Source organism: Harpia harpyja, chromosome 8, assembly GCF_026419915.1.
Source record: "Harpia harpyja isolate bHarHar1 chromosome 8, bHarHar1 primary haplotype, whole genome shotgun sequence".
Taxonomy (NCBI): Eukaryota; Metazoa; Chordata; class Aves; order Accipitriformes; family Accipitridae; genus Harpia; species Harpia harpyja.
Window position 1 is genome coordinate 29,989,174 of NC_068947.1, and position 12,770 is coordinate 30,001,943.

Here is a 12,770-nt window from a genome sequence, read left to right on the forward strand (position 1 = left end):
TATTTTCCCGAGAAATAACAAATTCTTTTGTTCTCTTTTCTCTGAACTCTTATAAACCTTTTGTAGTCACTTGGAACAATGCAGAAAAGACTGTTCAATGCTGACCTGAAGGAAATCCTGTCTATACATTGAACCTTGATGGCTATACAGTGTAGGGTGTTTGTTGTTTTGTTGTCCGTGTCCCCCGTCCCCCCCCCAAATCTGTATTCTCTTGGATGTAGGAATACTTAAATAAAACCACTTGTCAGTGGTGGAAAACATTTTGTCTACATGTATAGTATGGAACAGAAATACTGGAATTAACTACTTTTCTCAAATTAAGGTGACTTGAAAAGGTGACGCTTCCTTCTGCTCTAAGGGACCTCTCGTCCCATTTTTCCTTTGGTCACAAAAGATTCCACATCCAGCTTATTTGCCCTACAAGTGAAATGGAGTTGGGAAGGCTTTGCACTATGTTTATGACTACCTTTGTCACTGTACTTGTCATTTCTCTGTTTATTTTGACTGCAGTGGTAGCTTTATTTTTTTTTTCCCCTAATTGAATCCAAATGTTGAGGATTGCTTCTGTGGTGCAAATTGGTTTTTATTTTGTGATTTATATAGGGGAAGGATTTGAAATAATGTCTGCATGTAGTATTTCAGGGTATTTACTTATTTTTCAGCTTAATTGGATCTGTTGCTTTTGTTGCGTCTTGATACTGGCAGTAGTCCAGCACGCTTCTGTTATTTCATGTACCTGAAAGCTTTGAATAGGTCTTTTTTGCATGATGACCCATCTATCAACACCTGTATCTTTTTTTCTCAGGTAGCACATTGCAGTGGTCAGAGTTAGATGTTTTCTCTAAGCCCAAGTAGTTTTGCGGAAGGGGGAGATGCTGAGAGCTGCCCCCAGTGCACGCAGTTCCTCCTCTGCCCCTCTCCACCCTCCACGCCTGTAGCCACCTGTGGGGTCCTCTGTGCTAGAGAAATACTGTGTTTATAAAGCTTTTATATGCAGTTTTTGTGAGAACAGAAGCTAAGGGTGTGGAAAAGAGGAGAGGAACTCTCCCTCTGCCCTTCAAGAGGAAGGGAAAGTTATCCAAACAGGAGAAAGTGTTGTGTGGTGTGTGGTTGTTTTGGTATTTTTTTTGTTGTTTAATTTTATTGTAGTTAAATTTGACTCTTTATGCATAATAAACTTGCTGCTTGGGTAGTAACTTTGTGACAGAAGAATTAATATAACTTTTAATAATGAGGCTTGTCACAAGAACAAGGCTGAAGTAGTACAAATAACAGTGATCTGGGCTAGCTGTAAATTTGCATCTTTGAGCAGAAGTTTACTTAGGAATAATAGAGAAGTGCTGAGAAGAATTGTTAAGGTGGTGCTTGTGATAGATAACGTCTATCTATGTTATGTACTATTTAATTCCTAAATAGCTCAAAAGCAATTATAATTTCTACTGCTTTAGTTTTTTCTAACTAATTTTGTGGCATTTAGCATTACATTCACCAGTTATACTATGCTCTTGTCTTTTATTGGTGTGTGTATATATATATTTAAATTAATAGGGGCTCTTTAAAAAATATGATTTTGATGTTCATAGGTGTAAGTTTGAAGCGTTAAGCAGTAATAGCTATATAGGAAGGAGGGCTTTCATGTCACAGGTGTTTTTTGAATGAAAGGACAAAAAAGAGGACCATGGCTTTGAATCAGAGTTGAACATGGAATTTGTTCTTGCAGAAATACTGTCCACTTAGCCAATACAAGTCTAGACAACACAAGTTGTTTGTTTTACTGATGGTTCTGTTCGGAAGATTTTGATTTCTGAAGTTTGGAGCTACGTTTTTATTCTGAAATAAAAATGTTGTTCGCAGTTCTTACCAGCCAAAATAAAGCATCGCTTTCTGTTACACCATCAACAAGAAAGTAGACAGAGGTATATTGGATAGGAAAAATTAGTATGCGGACTTTCATAGGGTGATTTCTGCTATTCTTTTCAGATCAAGCATGGAATTGCTGAGGAAGAAAATTAATGCATCCTTGGGCTCCTGAAGGAAGAGCTTTCCTGATGGGGCTATTTTCAAGGTAAATAATTTGTTTGGATTATTTACCTTGTCTCTTTGGTTTGGGGTTTCTTCTTTGTCTCACCAAATCTGTCAGACAACTGTCTGCCATGTGTAAGTCTTTTAGGATTATGATATGTTTTAAAGTGATAAATTTTCCAGTTAATTGCTTTCTTTTACTGTAAGACTTTTTTTCAGTGTGTGCTGATTAAAGAGAAATAAGTATTTCAGTAGCATTTGAACTTTTTGTATGGAATTTGCTAGTAAGTCCTGAAGATTTAGCCTACTTGTTTGGGAGGTAGCTGCTAAATAGAGAAGAACTTGATTTACATGTAATTTCGGAGTGAAAGAGAAGATTAAATAAAACTTACTGTGTTACAATCTCTCTTATTTCTTAAATAAAACGGATCCAAATTGAGCTTCTGTGGCAAGGGACCGTCACAGTAAAATCGTTATTAGATATTACATTATAATGGCTTGTAGACATTTAGCACCACTGTCATTTTGTTTGGATCTGCTCCCTTGGTTCCCATTTCCTAAATCCTATTTTTCTTTGATACTGGGGAATAATTCCCCGAGTGTTGTCCAGTGATTGCTTATGTATACGCACTTTGGTTTGTGAGTGATTTTATTCACTTGAGTAGCCCCACTGTGCTCGGTGGGCCTACATGCATGCCTAAGAACTTGAGAATGCTGATGAGCATAAAGAATACAATTTGGGCATGTAATGGTTGACAAGCAGTTGTTGTTTTGTTTCTGGTCTCTCTTAGGACTCATTTGCATTGCCTCCAGTGGCAACTTTTGTGAGCATTAGTAAGGAAGGTCTAGAAGCTGGAGGCAGTCATACCAAATCCCAGCCTGCAAAACTTCTTGCATATCCGTTGTAATGACACAGATTGCAGATGCAAGCATATATTTTTCTTTTTTTAATAAATCCATGTGTTGCTTGACTTTATTTGAATATAGCATTGGTCTGTGTACAGCAGTTTGAGCATCTCAAACACAGTAGAATATAGCAAAGTGAAATCACTAGCAAATACCTGTGCTTTTTAAATTGAAGAGGTGTGGATTTATACAGAATCAGTGTTTTGGAAATAAAGGGAAATCAAGATGAGGGATCTATTTTTTTCCCCATAATGGTTCCTCTTTGACTCCTCAAAAAAAGGCAGCTAGCATTGCTGTAGTGCTTCTTAGTTGTCCGAGCAATTGTATTTACAGGAAAGTTAGTTGTGTTACTTACTGGTCTCAGAATCAGTACGATAGGCACTTCGGCATTAAACCACAATCAATTAGCTATTCAAAACTTGAGAATTGTGTTCAGCAGCAGATGGGCACTTATACAGCCTTAATGGAACTTAGTAGATGGTGGCTTTTGTGGCAACAAGCTTTTTGAAATCTTTCACATCTTCAAAAATAAAGTCATTCAAAGTTTTGTTTCAGGATTATCACCTCTGTTTAAAAGCAATTCTAGTTAGTCAGTTGCAGAAGTGTAAGCTGTAAATAAGGGTCTTGCACCAAGTATTCAGCTTGGCAGTAAGGTAGGTTAAGCTAAAGATTTGAGAAAATGTGTTTGTCAGTGTATACATGGCTGCTAATCCTCACACAGTTTGCATTCTTTTTTCCATTTCTAACCGACATTATAAAACAGTTGCATGCTATGTCTTGACTATTTTTTGGGGGGTGAGGAACAGGTTTGTTTATTGGTTGTAAGCACTAACTGTAGAATACCTGTGTTGGTATACAAGTTTGCATTGCATACCACTATAATAGCTTCAATGTGGAGTGCAGCAGAGTTGTGTCTTGATCAGAGGTTGGTTTTTGTCACTGGAATTAGATTTCTTGTTTTAAGTTGGAGTTCTGGACCATTAGGGTGGTCTTTCTCCATCAGAGTACTGCTTTGCAAACATAACTGTTGATCTTGTTGATGCTGTGTATCCCTCATGAAGTAAGAGATACAAGAGGGGAAGGCAGTCATGCTAAAGTTGAGCTTACATCAGAGGAAAAGTCTGTAGCAGTGAGCTGAAATTTGATTTATGTCCTTGTTTAAGTTTATGCAAGTGTGAGAAATTGCAAAAGATGCAACTCATGAGAAGATATGGATGAGAATTAAAAACCAATAATAAATGTAACTCATGTCAAAAGAACAAGGTGGTGACTCAGCATGTGCAAGGTTGGCAGAGGCAGCCTTTAATTGAGGAGGAATTGGTCACTGTAAACCAATTACGTCTTATTTTTAATGATAGGTTTCAGAGAACAGCAAATGAGTGTAGTATGATCTTGGCTGATAGTATGTGCTGTTCTTGTTGGATAAAAACCTGAAAGCCTGAGGGTATGAAGTTGCAAACAGAAGTTTCCCTTTTTTTTTTCTTTTTTTTTTCCTCCTTTCTCCTGTGAAGAGGAAAAAGTAGACTGTGCAAGTGGAAGACACTCCACTTTTTTGCAGTGAAACCTTTGGATATATTTTGTCTTTGGCGACTAACAGTGCTTCCACTTTGTCAGCCTAGGAAATTTGGTAAAGGGATTGGGAACTTGCAGGGTAGAGAAATGTCCCTCATTCTTTCTGTAGCTTGGCATTTAATATTTTACAGCAAACTTTTAAGTTTAACATATTTGAACTTGTACCAGATAGGGTTAATAGGCTAGAACAAAAGGTCAAAGCATAAGGCATTAGGCTTAATTAAGGGAGAGCAGGAGTGGCAGGAGTATGTGACAGTTAAATGGGTTTCCCACAGACTAATGTCTGATACAGTGCAACCATGCCTCAACTTAAGTGGGTTATTTTGTGCAAAGGGCAGCCGTGATTAGCAGTTTGACATGCCAGACATTTCTGGCCAATCCCATCTGTTTTAGAGGTTAAAAAAGCACACCTTTATGAGCTGATAGATTGATTTGTGTGCCCGTCTGGTAAAGATTAGTAGTCCAAGGCCGATGCTGTAAATGCCAGTTATAGAATTGTACTTTCTTAGTTGCTCTTTGTTTAAACTGTCAACTGTGTTGTAATGGGGCTAACAGCTATAAAGTGACCGTGCAACATGAAGAACGCGGCAGGGCTGCTGCGGCAAGTGTTTTGAACCAGAAAGGTCTGGGAGGAACATTTCCTCCTTCGTCAGGTTTGTTTTGAATGCGAGCCTGTAGGCTTTGGTCATCTCGCAATGCTTTGCTTGGAAGGGAATCTAGCTTAATGTGGTCCTGTGTAAGGCTCACGCCTTTTCTTTATAGCAGTCGCCGTTAATGTGCTTGTCCAGAGGTTACCTGCCTCAGCACGAGCAGTTTTCCAGTTCTGAGCACAGTCAGCTAGAGGAGAATTTCAGTACTTAAAAGGTTTCAGTATTTATGTCAACTTCATTATGTTCTCTGTATCCTTCCCACTCTGTTGCTGAACTGGGATGATACATGCATATTCTGTTGTTTTTTCCTCTGTAGCTGTTACTCTCTGGATAGTTTTTCCAATTGTATCATGAGCTTGCCTTACAAGCCTAAAATAAAATAGGTAGCACAATAAGTCTTGACTGTGTTTCTCGTCATCTTTCTGACTTTGTAAAGTCAAAGTTACATTACTATTAATACAAGACTATTAATAAATCGTTGATGCAATAAAACTGTTTTTGATAATGTTCAAGGTTCATATGTAGTTGAAGGTGATTATCCTATTTTAAAATCAAGTAGAGGTCAGACTGTATTGTCAGATAACTGACTGTGGCCCAAATGATATGTGATAGCTTCAAGACCAATGACAGTCTTCCTCACTTTAAATAAATACATGATTTTGAATTAAATTGTTAACTGTAAATGTATTTTGTGGTAACATACTGATAACTTCCTTTGTATTTTGTGAAAAGCAGTGAGATACATGTGCTGACTTAAAAGTAGTGCTTAAAGCTCTCATTTTTAAAAGACATTTTTTAAGTTATCCCTATTCTGTCCCTCCTCCATTCAAGCAGTGACACCTGTAGCTAAATATAACAGAAATAAAACTGCATGAAATTAACATTTGACACCTTGCATTTAACATTCCTACATTAACTTTTAAAATTAGTCACCTGTCTAAAATTTCATGTTTTTCTCCTTGCAAACATGATTATCTTTCCCTTGCTCCATTTAAAAGAAAATAAAAATTGGAAGATAGTAATGACTTGATGTTAATACTATAAAGGCTGCTCCACATACCTGAGCTATACTTTTGCTGTAACAGCTGTGGCCTGTTGCTGAAGAGATTGACTAATTTGTGATTTATGAGTTACTTGCCTTCACCTTATCTAGCTTTGTAAGAGCCACCTTAGTTTTTCTTTTGTTCTTGTGAAAGTCTCTTCCTTTTACTTCTGTTTGAAATGCCCAGAAATATTTTCAGTGTCCTTTAGGATGAGCAAGGCAACATCATTATCTTGCAGTTTATTTAGTAACATGGAGTTGAAATGGGCATATGCAGCATCATGTTCTCTGTGGAATAATATCTATTTAAATGATTTGGATCTAATACATATTTACATGAAAAAACATCTTGCCCTTCTCTGTGGGGAGAGAAGGTGAACAAGCATAAATTTTATAATACTCATTGCTTCTCTTGCACTAAATCATACTTAAATTGCAGAAGGTTGTTGGCTTGAGAGTTGTGTAAAAAGTGCTTGGCTAGTAAAGTGAGGGTGCAGGGAGATTTATCTAATTTAATACTAAGAAAATGTTGTCAGCTGCAGTGCATTGATACAGGATTGCCTAAATCCCAAACACGTACGTTAGATTTTCGTGTATGCATGTTTGTAATATTTTCATGGTTATAATATACAAAATATAATCCTGAAACAATCCATTAGTGCAGTGTGCGTGTATGCTATATTTTGGCTAATTTGATTGTTATTGATTATACCTGAGCCATTATCTAATGTCTTGGGAATGGGATGGACTCTTGTGACTGCTTTTCTGCTGTTTCAGGGCAGAACATACTTTATTAAGTTTCTTGCAACAGTCATTGTTAAAATCTTTATAATTACTGCTTGAGTGTAATTAGCATTTCCTGCTCTAAGTGTAGCACAGATTAAATAATGAAGGTGTTCGGGTGGCATGCTAAAGATTGTACTCAGGACTTAACACAGGATGTTTTCCTCCCCATATCTTAAGGGTATAGTCTAGCTCTGTTGATGAGAGTGGAAGTCTGGGCAGTGATTTTTATCGGGCTTGGGCCTCTCTCCAAGTCTGTGCGGTTCGTGAAGTACAGTGATGTGGAGTCAGTATGGTGGCTTCTCTTCCACCGTTCCACTTTCATCATTGGATAGATCTCAGTGGAACTATTCAGTTTAGCGTTACTGAATGTAATGGCACTATACCAAATATTCTGCACTTGTCAGTGAATCTGCTGCATTTTGTTAGAATATGTCTTCTTTTGTATTGTGCCTTTCAGTTAGGATATTATAAAATATTTGCATAAGATATTCATACAGCTTGATTGGCCATTAGGCATTAAAAACAATTCTAAAGTGTCCATTGTTTTCAACTTCAAGTAGTCTTCAACAAAAGAAAGGATGCACTCACTGTCTCTGGTGTTTCAAAGGTTTTGCTTTTTTCATGTAATTGATGAAAAAGCGAGCATTTGGTTGGTATCCCTGACCCTTTATGAACTGGGTAGAAAGGATGCTGCACCATGCTTGTGTGAACTGGCCGACTATGGATTTCTCCTTATTTTAGATTTCCATACTCTTTGACCTTGTAGTTGTTGACTTTGGTCTGGAACAATTTCAAAGTCATGTAAATGAATGTAATTAAGGTATTGCTTATCATCTTGGAGAGTTCACAGAGATGCTTATTGGCCAGAGAGGTTTGTTTACTTAATATGGAAGGTTAATATAAGGTTAAATTTTACTGTGTAAAATGGCTTCATAATGTTTTTATTTAGCAGCTGAAGAAAATAGTGTTTGAAAAGGCAAATAATAGTTTTATTTGACCTCCATGTGTTTCCTGTAGCTTGCATTATTGGGAAAATTTATCTTCATTGCATAGTCTTATTACAGTTTTCCTTTCTCCTTGTTCCACAAAGGGAACCTCTCAGAACTATTTGTAGGCCTTTGTGTAGGAAAGGAGCTACATTAAGGGAGGAAGTGCAAAAATATTTGACAATAATTGCTCTAAGTAGTTCATCCACTTCCACTTATGTCTTTTGTTCCCCCTGCCTCTTTTTGCCAGAATGGGATTCATGCTTTGTTCTTTGGTGCTTCTTTTGTCTTTATTGCCACTGCTGCTGAAATAAGGTGAAAAAGCAGTATAAAACAGCAGGGAAGAACATCAAGCTACTGGTTTCTGCCTTCGTCTCTCAGGCAGTAGAAAGAACAGGGCCAAGGCCTCCATTTTCTTGTCTGTAGCCCTCAACTTTGTTTGGATATAGTTGTTTTGCTTACCATTTATGGAAAAAATTGCTTGCCTTAGTGTTGTATTTTCTCCACTCCAAGTTTCTGTAGTTACCAAAACAGTGGGTACATGAGAAGTGTCATGTTAAAAAAAACAAAACCAAAAACCAAAACAAAACCCAAAAGAGAAACAAAACAAAAACCCAAACAAACAAGAAAAAAGCCAAAATTTCAGTAAGGCCAGAATTTCACCTGAATTCCAAGACCATATGTTAAAGTCCTGGAACTCCCTGAATAATGGAGAAGAGGTATATGGTTACGGGGTGGAAAGGCAAAAACAGCTGAAAAATGTCCTTTATCTGTTACCTCAGGCCCTATGTATGGGAAATAAGGGAAGAATCTATGCACCTTTGCCATTCACTTTTGCTTAGGTAACATACTAAGAGCAAATCTGCTCAGAACTGCTCAACAGTGGCCATGTAAGAGTGCAAAATTTCTTGAAGAAAAATTTCCCATTGCTGCTGGAGGTCCAGAGGATTTCTCAAGAATCAGTCCTGGTCCTCTCAACTTACTGGTGTTTAGTTCTCTGCTACCTGAAGTTTTATCCTGGTACAAAATAAATGCAAAAGGAACATTTAATAAACTGTGGTGATAGCATTTTGTAACCTCTTTGCACTCCCTCACATAGGTCTAACTGTAGAGATGGAAAGATAACAAGGTTGTGCAGAATTACTGAACTCTGTTTTGTCTTTGGATTGCAATATCAAAGATGAAAGTTTGATCATGTCTGTTGGATATAGCTCTTCAACACAGCTGTCTTGAGTGCTTGCTCTCAAACTTTTTTTTTTTTTTAAAGCTAGCTTGTCACGTCTGAGGCTATCTCAGCACGCATATGACCAAACTGGTTTTTGATCTGAAATGCATAAAAGGTCACTTTCCCAAACTTTATCTTCTGGACCTCAAGTTTTATTGTCAGTAATTTTCTACTATGAATTCCCTTAATGGAAAAAGGGTCTGTTCAGTGTGCCCTTCCAGCTTTCCAGGCAATATCACTTTTGCATTACCCTGCCCTGATTTTTTTTTTCAAAATATTCTAATGTGCAATATGGGAGACAAACAGTACTTAGACACTGCTTTTGGGGTAATACTGGGTATTTTGGGTTACAATGCTGTATAGTTTCTCTAGCTCTGATGTCTTCAGAGCCTTGTCTAGACAAATACCAGCTGTATTTTGACTCTGCAAAACTGAACTTAAGCATTAAAGCGGGTCTTAAAATAACCTCTTTGTGCTGATGATCATGCTATTTCTGTGTCTCCTACCTTATGACTTAGTTGGGTTTTTTTGAGGAAAATTGCACATGCCTCACAAGATACAAGGAGCACCGGAACAATCAAATTTCCTCTGTTGCAGCCTTTTGGGGGTATTGTAGGCCATTGCTGTTTTGCTACTTAAGTAGATTTAGAGCCTCGGATATCAGTTACTCTTTTGGATAATGGATTGTATGAATTTAACATACAAGCATGCTCGTCTCCTTTTCCTGTCCTCCTTAAAGGTCACTGTACAGGAGGGAAAGTTGAGTCATGGGCTATAAACACTTGTGTATCTGCTATCTGATCTAATTCTTGTTCACTTATTGCTTGGTGCTGTGGCAGGTGGACTTTGTCAGGTTTATCCGTGGCGGTGCTACTGACCCTAGTGACCTGCTCCACTCCTCTGCCGAAGGTCCCTTCCTTGTAGTGGGATGGCATAAGTCAGGGTGTGTTGTCTCCTCACCTGCTGCCCTTCCTCACTGAGCAGAGAGTTGCTCGGAAATGCAACTGTTCCATGTGTATCGTACAGCTTATTGCTGTGGAAAACTTAATTTTTTCTTTTTTTTAAACTTGCCCATGTCACGTGGAGATCATCTGCAGGATTTGGAGAACTCTGACAAGATGCCCTGGATTGTAGAAATAGCAGTGGTTGTTTAAATAATTCAGAAAAGTAATGCAAAATACTACAATATTCCTGAATATTGCAGTTACTGTGCTTCAGTATCAAAACTGTAGATAGGAGAAAGACTGTTGGAAGGGCATGTGGCAATGGGTGTGTTGGAGCTGGTGGTACTAGGAACATCAAATACCTTGAAGACTGGCAGAGAAGTAATGGATGGTGTCCTTCTTTTAGTTCCTGAAATCTCTCATGCTGTCCTGGGGATGAAGCACATAGTGTGGAGGTGGGTTTTGGGCTTGTGTTTTTATGGTTGGTTGTTTTTTAATCCTAATGTAGATTCTGTATTTAAGGTGTCTATCAAATGACCTCATATGTTTTTATTTGGAAGAGTTAGGGCAGAAGGCCACCTTATGACATAATTCAAGTTGTAGTGATGAAATTTACTTGTAGAAGGGTTTTTTTTTGGGGGGGGGGGGGGAGTAGTGATAGAAATCCTGGGCAGGTAAGTTGTGATTTATTTTGTATGCTTTCATAGCTTTCTAATGAGTGAGAGCCTTACTCTTTCTGGGTAAAACAGGTCTCACTCGGATGGATCAAATGTGAAATTTCTAAATGTGTCATTTCTAAAAACCATTTCTGCAAAAATGATGTTTGGAGGTTTCTCATGATTTGAAGAGTACAAATAATGCAATGCTCTTCAGCTGTAATAAATAAAAATGAGATGGAAAAACAAACACATGCTTACCTTTCAGCCTGCATAAACAGCCTTACTAATTAAGATAAGGGCAAATATCCCTATGATTTCTCTTTTGATTTAATCACTAGACTATATAAAAAATGTATACGTAAAAACATAATTCATAAACTCACTTTTCTGAATTCTGACTTCCCATACATGCACTGATGATGTTCCAGCACTCTATTCCTGTATTTGTTATTTACAAGCGAGTCGCTTAAGATATGTAGAAATAACTGGTAATTACTAAAATGAGATCAGGGAAGAAAAAGGTATAATACCTTCTGCGTGCTTTTATTAGCTCTCCTTCGTTACCTCGTGTGCTGTTTAGTCTTTGCGGATTGCTCATGTGCAACGTGTGCATAAAACATTTTCTTCTGGAAATGCATAAGTGGTTTATGTTTGAGTTGTTCAGTGACCACGGTACAACCAGGAGGCTTGTCTCCCATTGGATTTGACCAGCACTGAATGTTTTGATACTCTGTGGTCTGTGGGCATAGCTTCCTCTCAGTTTACAAGTGCTGTTTGCCACTCCTTGGGACTACACGTGTAAGTAATAGAAATCTGAACTAATGTCAGCTACGTTTTTGGAGTGACTTGAGGACCTTGGTTTAAGGTGGACATCTTTTATTTAAATATTTTTGTCTTAGAGGCTCTAAATATACTGGAAAGCATTAGCATTTTTTATAAAAAAAAAAAAAAAAATTGGTCTTTCTGTGCCTGAGTGATTAATACCCATGCCCCCTCCCCGCAACGTGTGAGGTAAATTTGGTAATTTGTTTTAATATATTCTATGGCAATCATTTGCAGGCATTGTTTGTTGGCATACTGGTGGAGCAAACTGATTAGAAGCAAAGCTCTGAAGAGGAGTTTGGCCTGTCTTAAGAGTATATAGAGAAGGAGAAGATACCTGAGCTGTCCTAGTCTGAAGGCAGAACCCAGTATTTCTTTCTGAAAGTAAAGGAGAGCGTGGATGGATAAGCTGGAGAATGAATGAGTTGGGTCTAGCAGTGGGCATTCTTTAGAGATTTTTTTAAAAAAAGATAGCACCCTTAGTTTCTGGGAAAGCCTCCTAATGTGATACACATAGGAATGTGATAGAGATATTAAGACTTACATGTCCTAAATACTTGGAACTTGGAGGACATTGTTACTTGTGTCACTGGAAATACCACTTCTTGGAGAGTTAAGGATATCGCCACAATTTGGCGCCTTGACTTCTATGTGACGTGTTTGATTCTCCACCTCTGTGGGTGAGAGGGGAAAGTCTTCATGAAATAAGTGTGTTAGTCAACAGTGTGTGGATGACGGGAATTTTGAATAATCCCTTTGGGCTAGGTCGAGTATCCTTCAATTCTACAACTTGATTAACAATTTAGAGGGAAGAGCAACCATGTGGAGGGGAAGAGCAATAGCGGAGGGGAAGGTGCTGTGTGAAGCACGCTTTAGCAACATGACTGTATGCAAGGCTTCTGGAGCACCCGGAGACTGTATCAAGAAGAAGAAGAGGAGCTGACAGGAGCACTGTGTGGCTTATGAACCCTGTCAGTGCCCTTCTGAACGTGGGATTTGTTCTGATTCCTGAGACTACAGGCTGCTGGAGACCCGTGGGAAAACATGCTGCTCTGTGGACCTGAGAGTGCCACTGGGACAAAGTTGTTTAACTTTGGTGTAGTATAAAAGGTAAACAATTGGATGTTCTAGCTTGTTGTACGTTCTGTCATCATCG

The 12,770-nt window shown here is 38.2% G+C and overlaps 1 protein-coding gene across 7 annotated transcripts in view; it reads left to right on the forward strand.

Annotated features, from left to right (window-relative positions):
* The window catches only part of NRIP1 (nuclear receptor interacting protein 1), a 79,304-nt gene that overhangs the window by 5,880 nt on the left and 60,654 nt on the right, over positions 1 to 12,770 (forward strand). For all 7 annotated transcript variants that reach the window (XM_052795246.1, XM_052795249.1, XM_052795243.1 and 4 more), the window contains exon 2: positions 1,981 to 2,065. The gene's annotated coding sequence lies outside the window, so the exon portion shown is untranslated. The remainder of the gene's footprint in view (positions 1 to 1,980; positions 2,066 to 12,770) is intronic.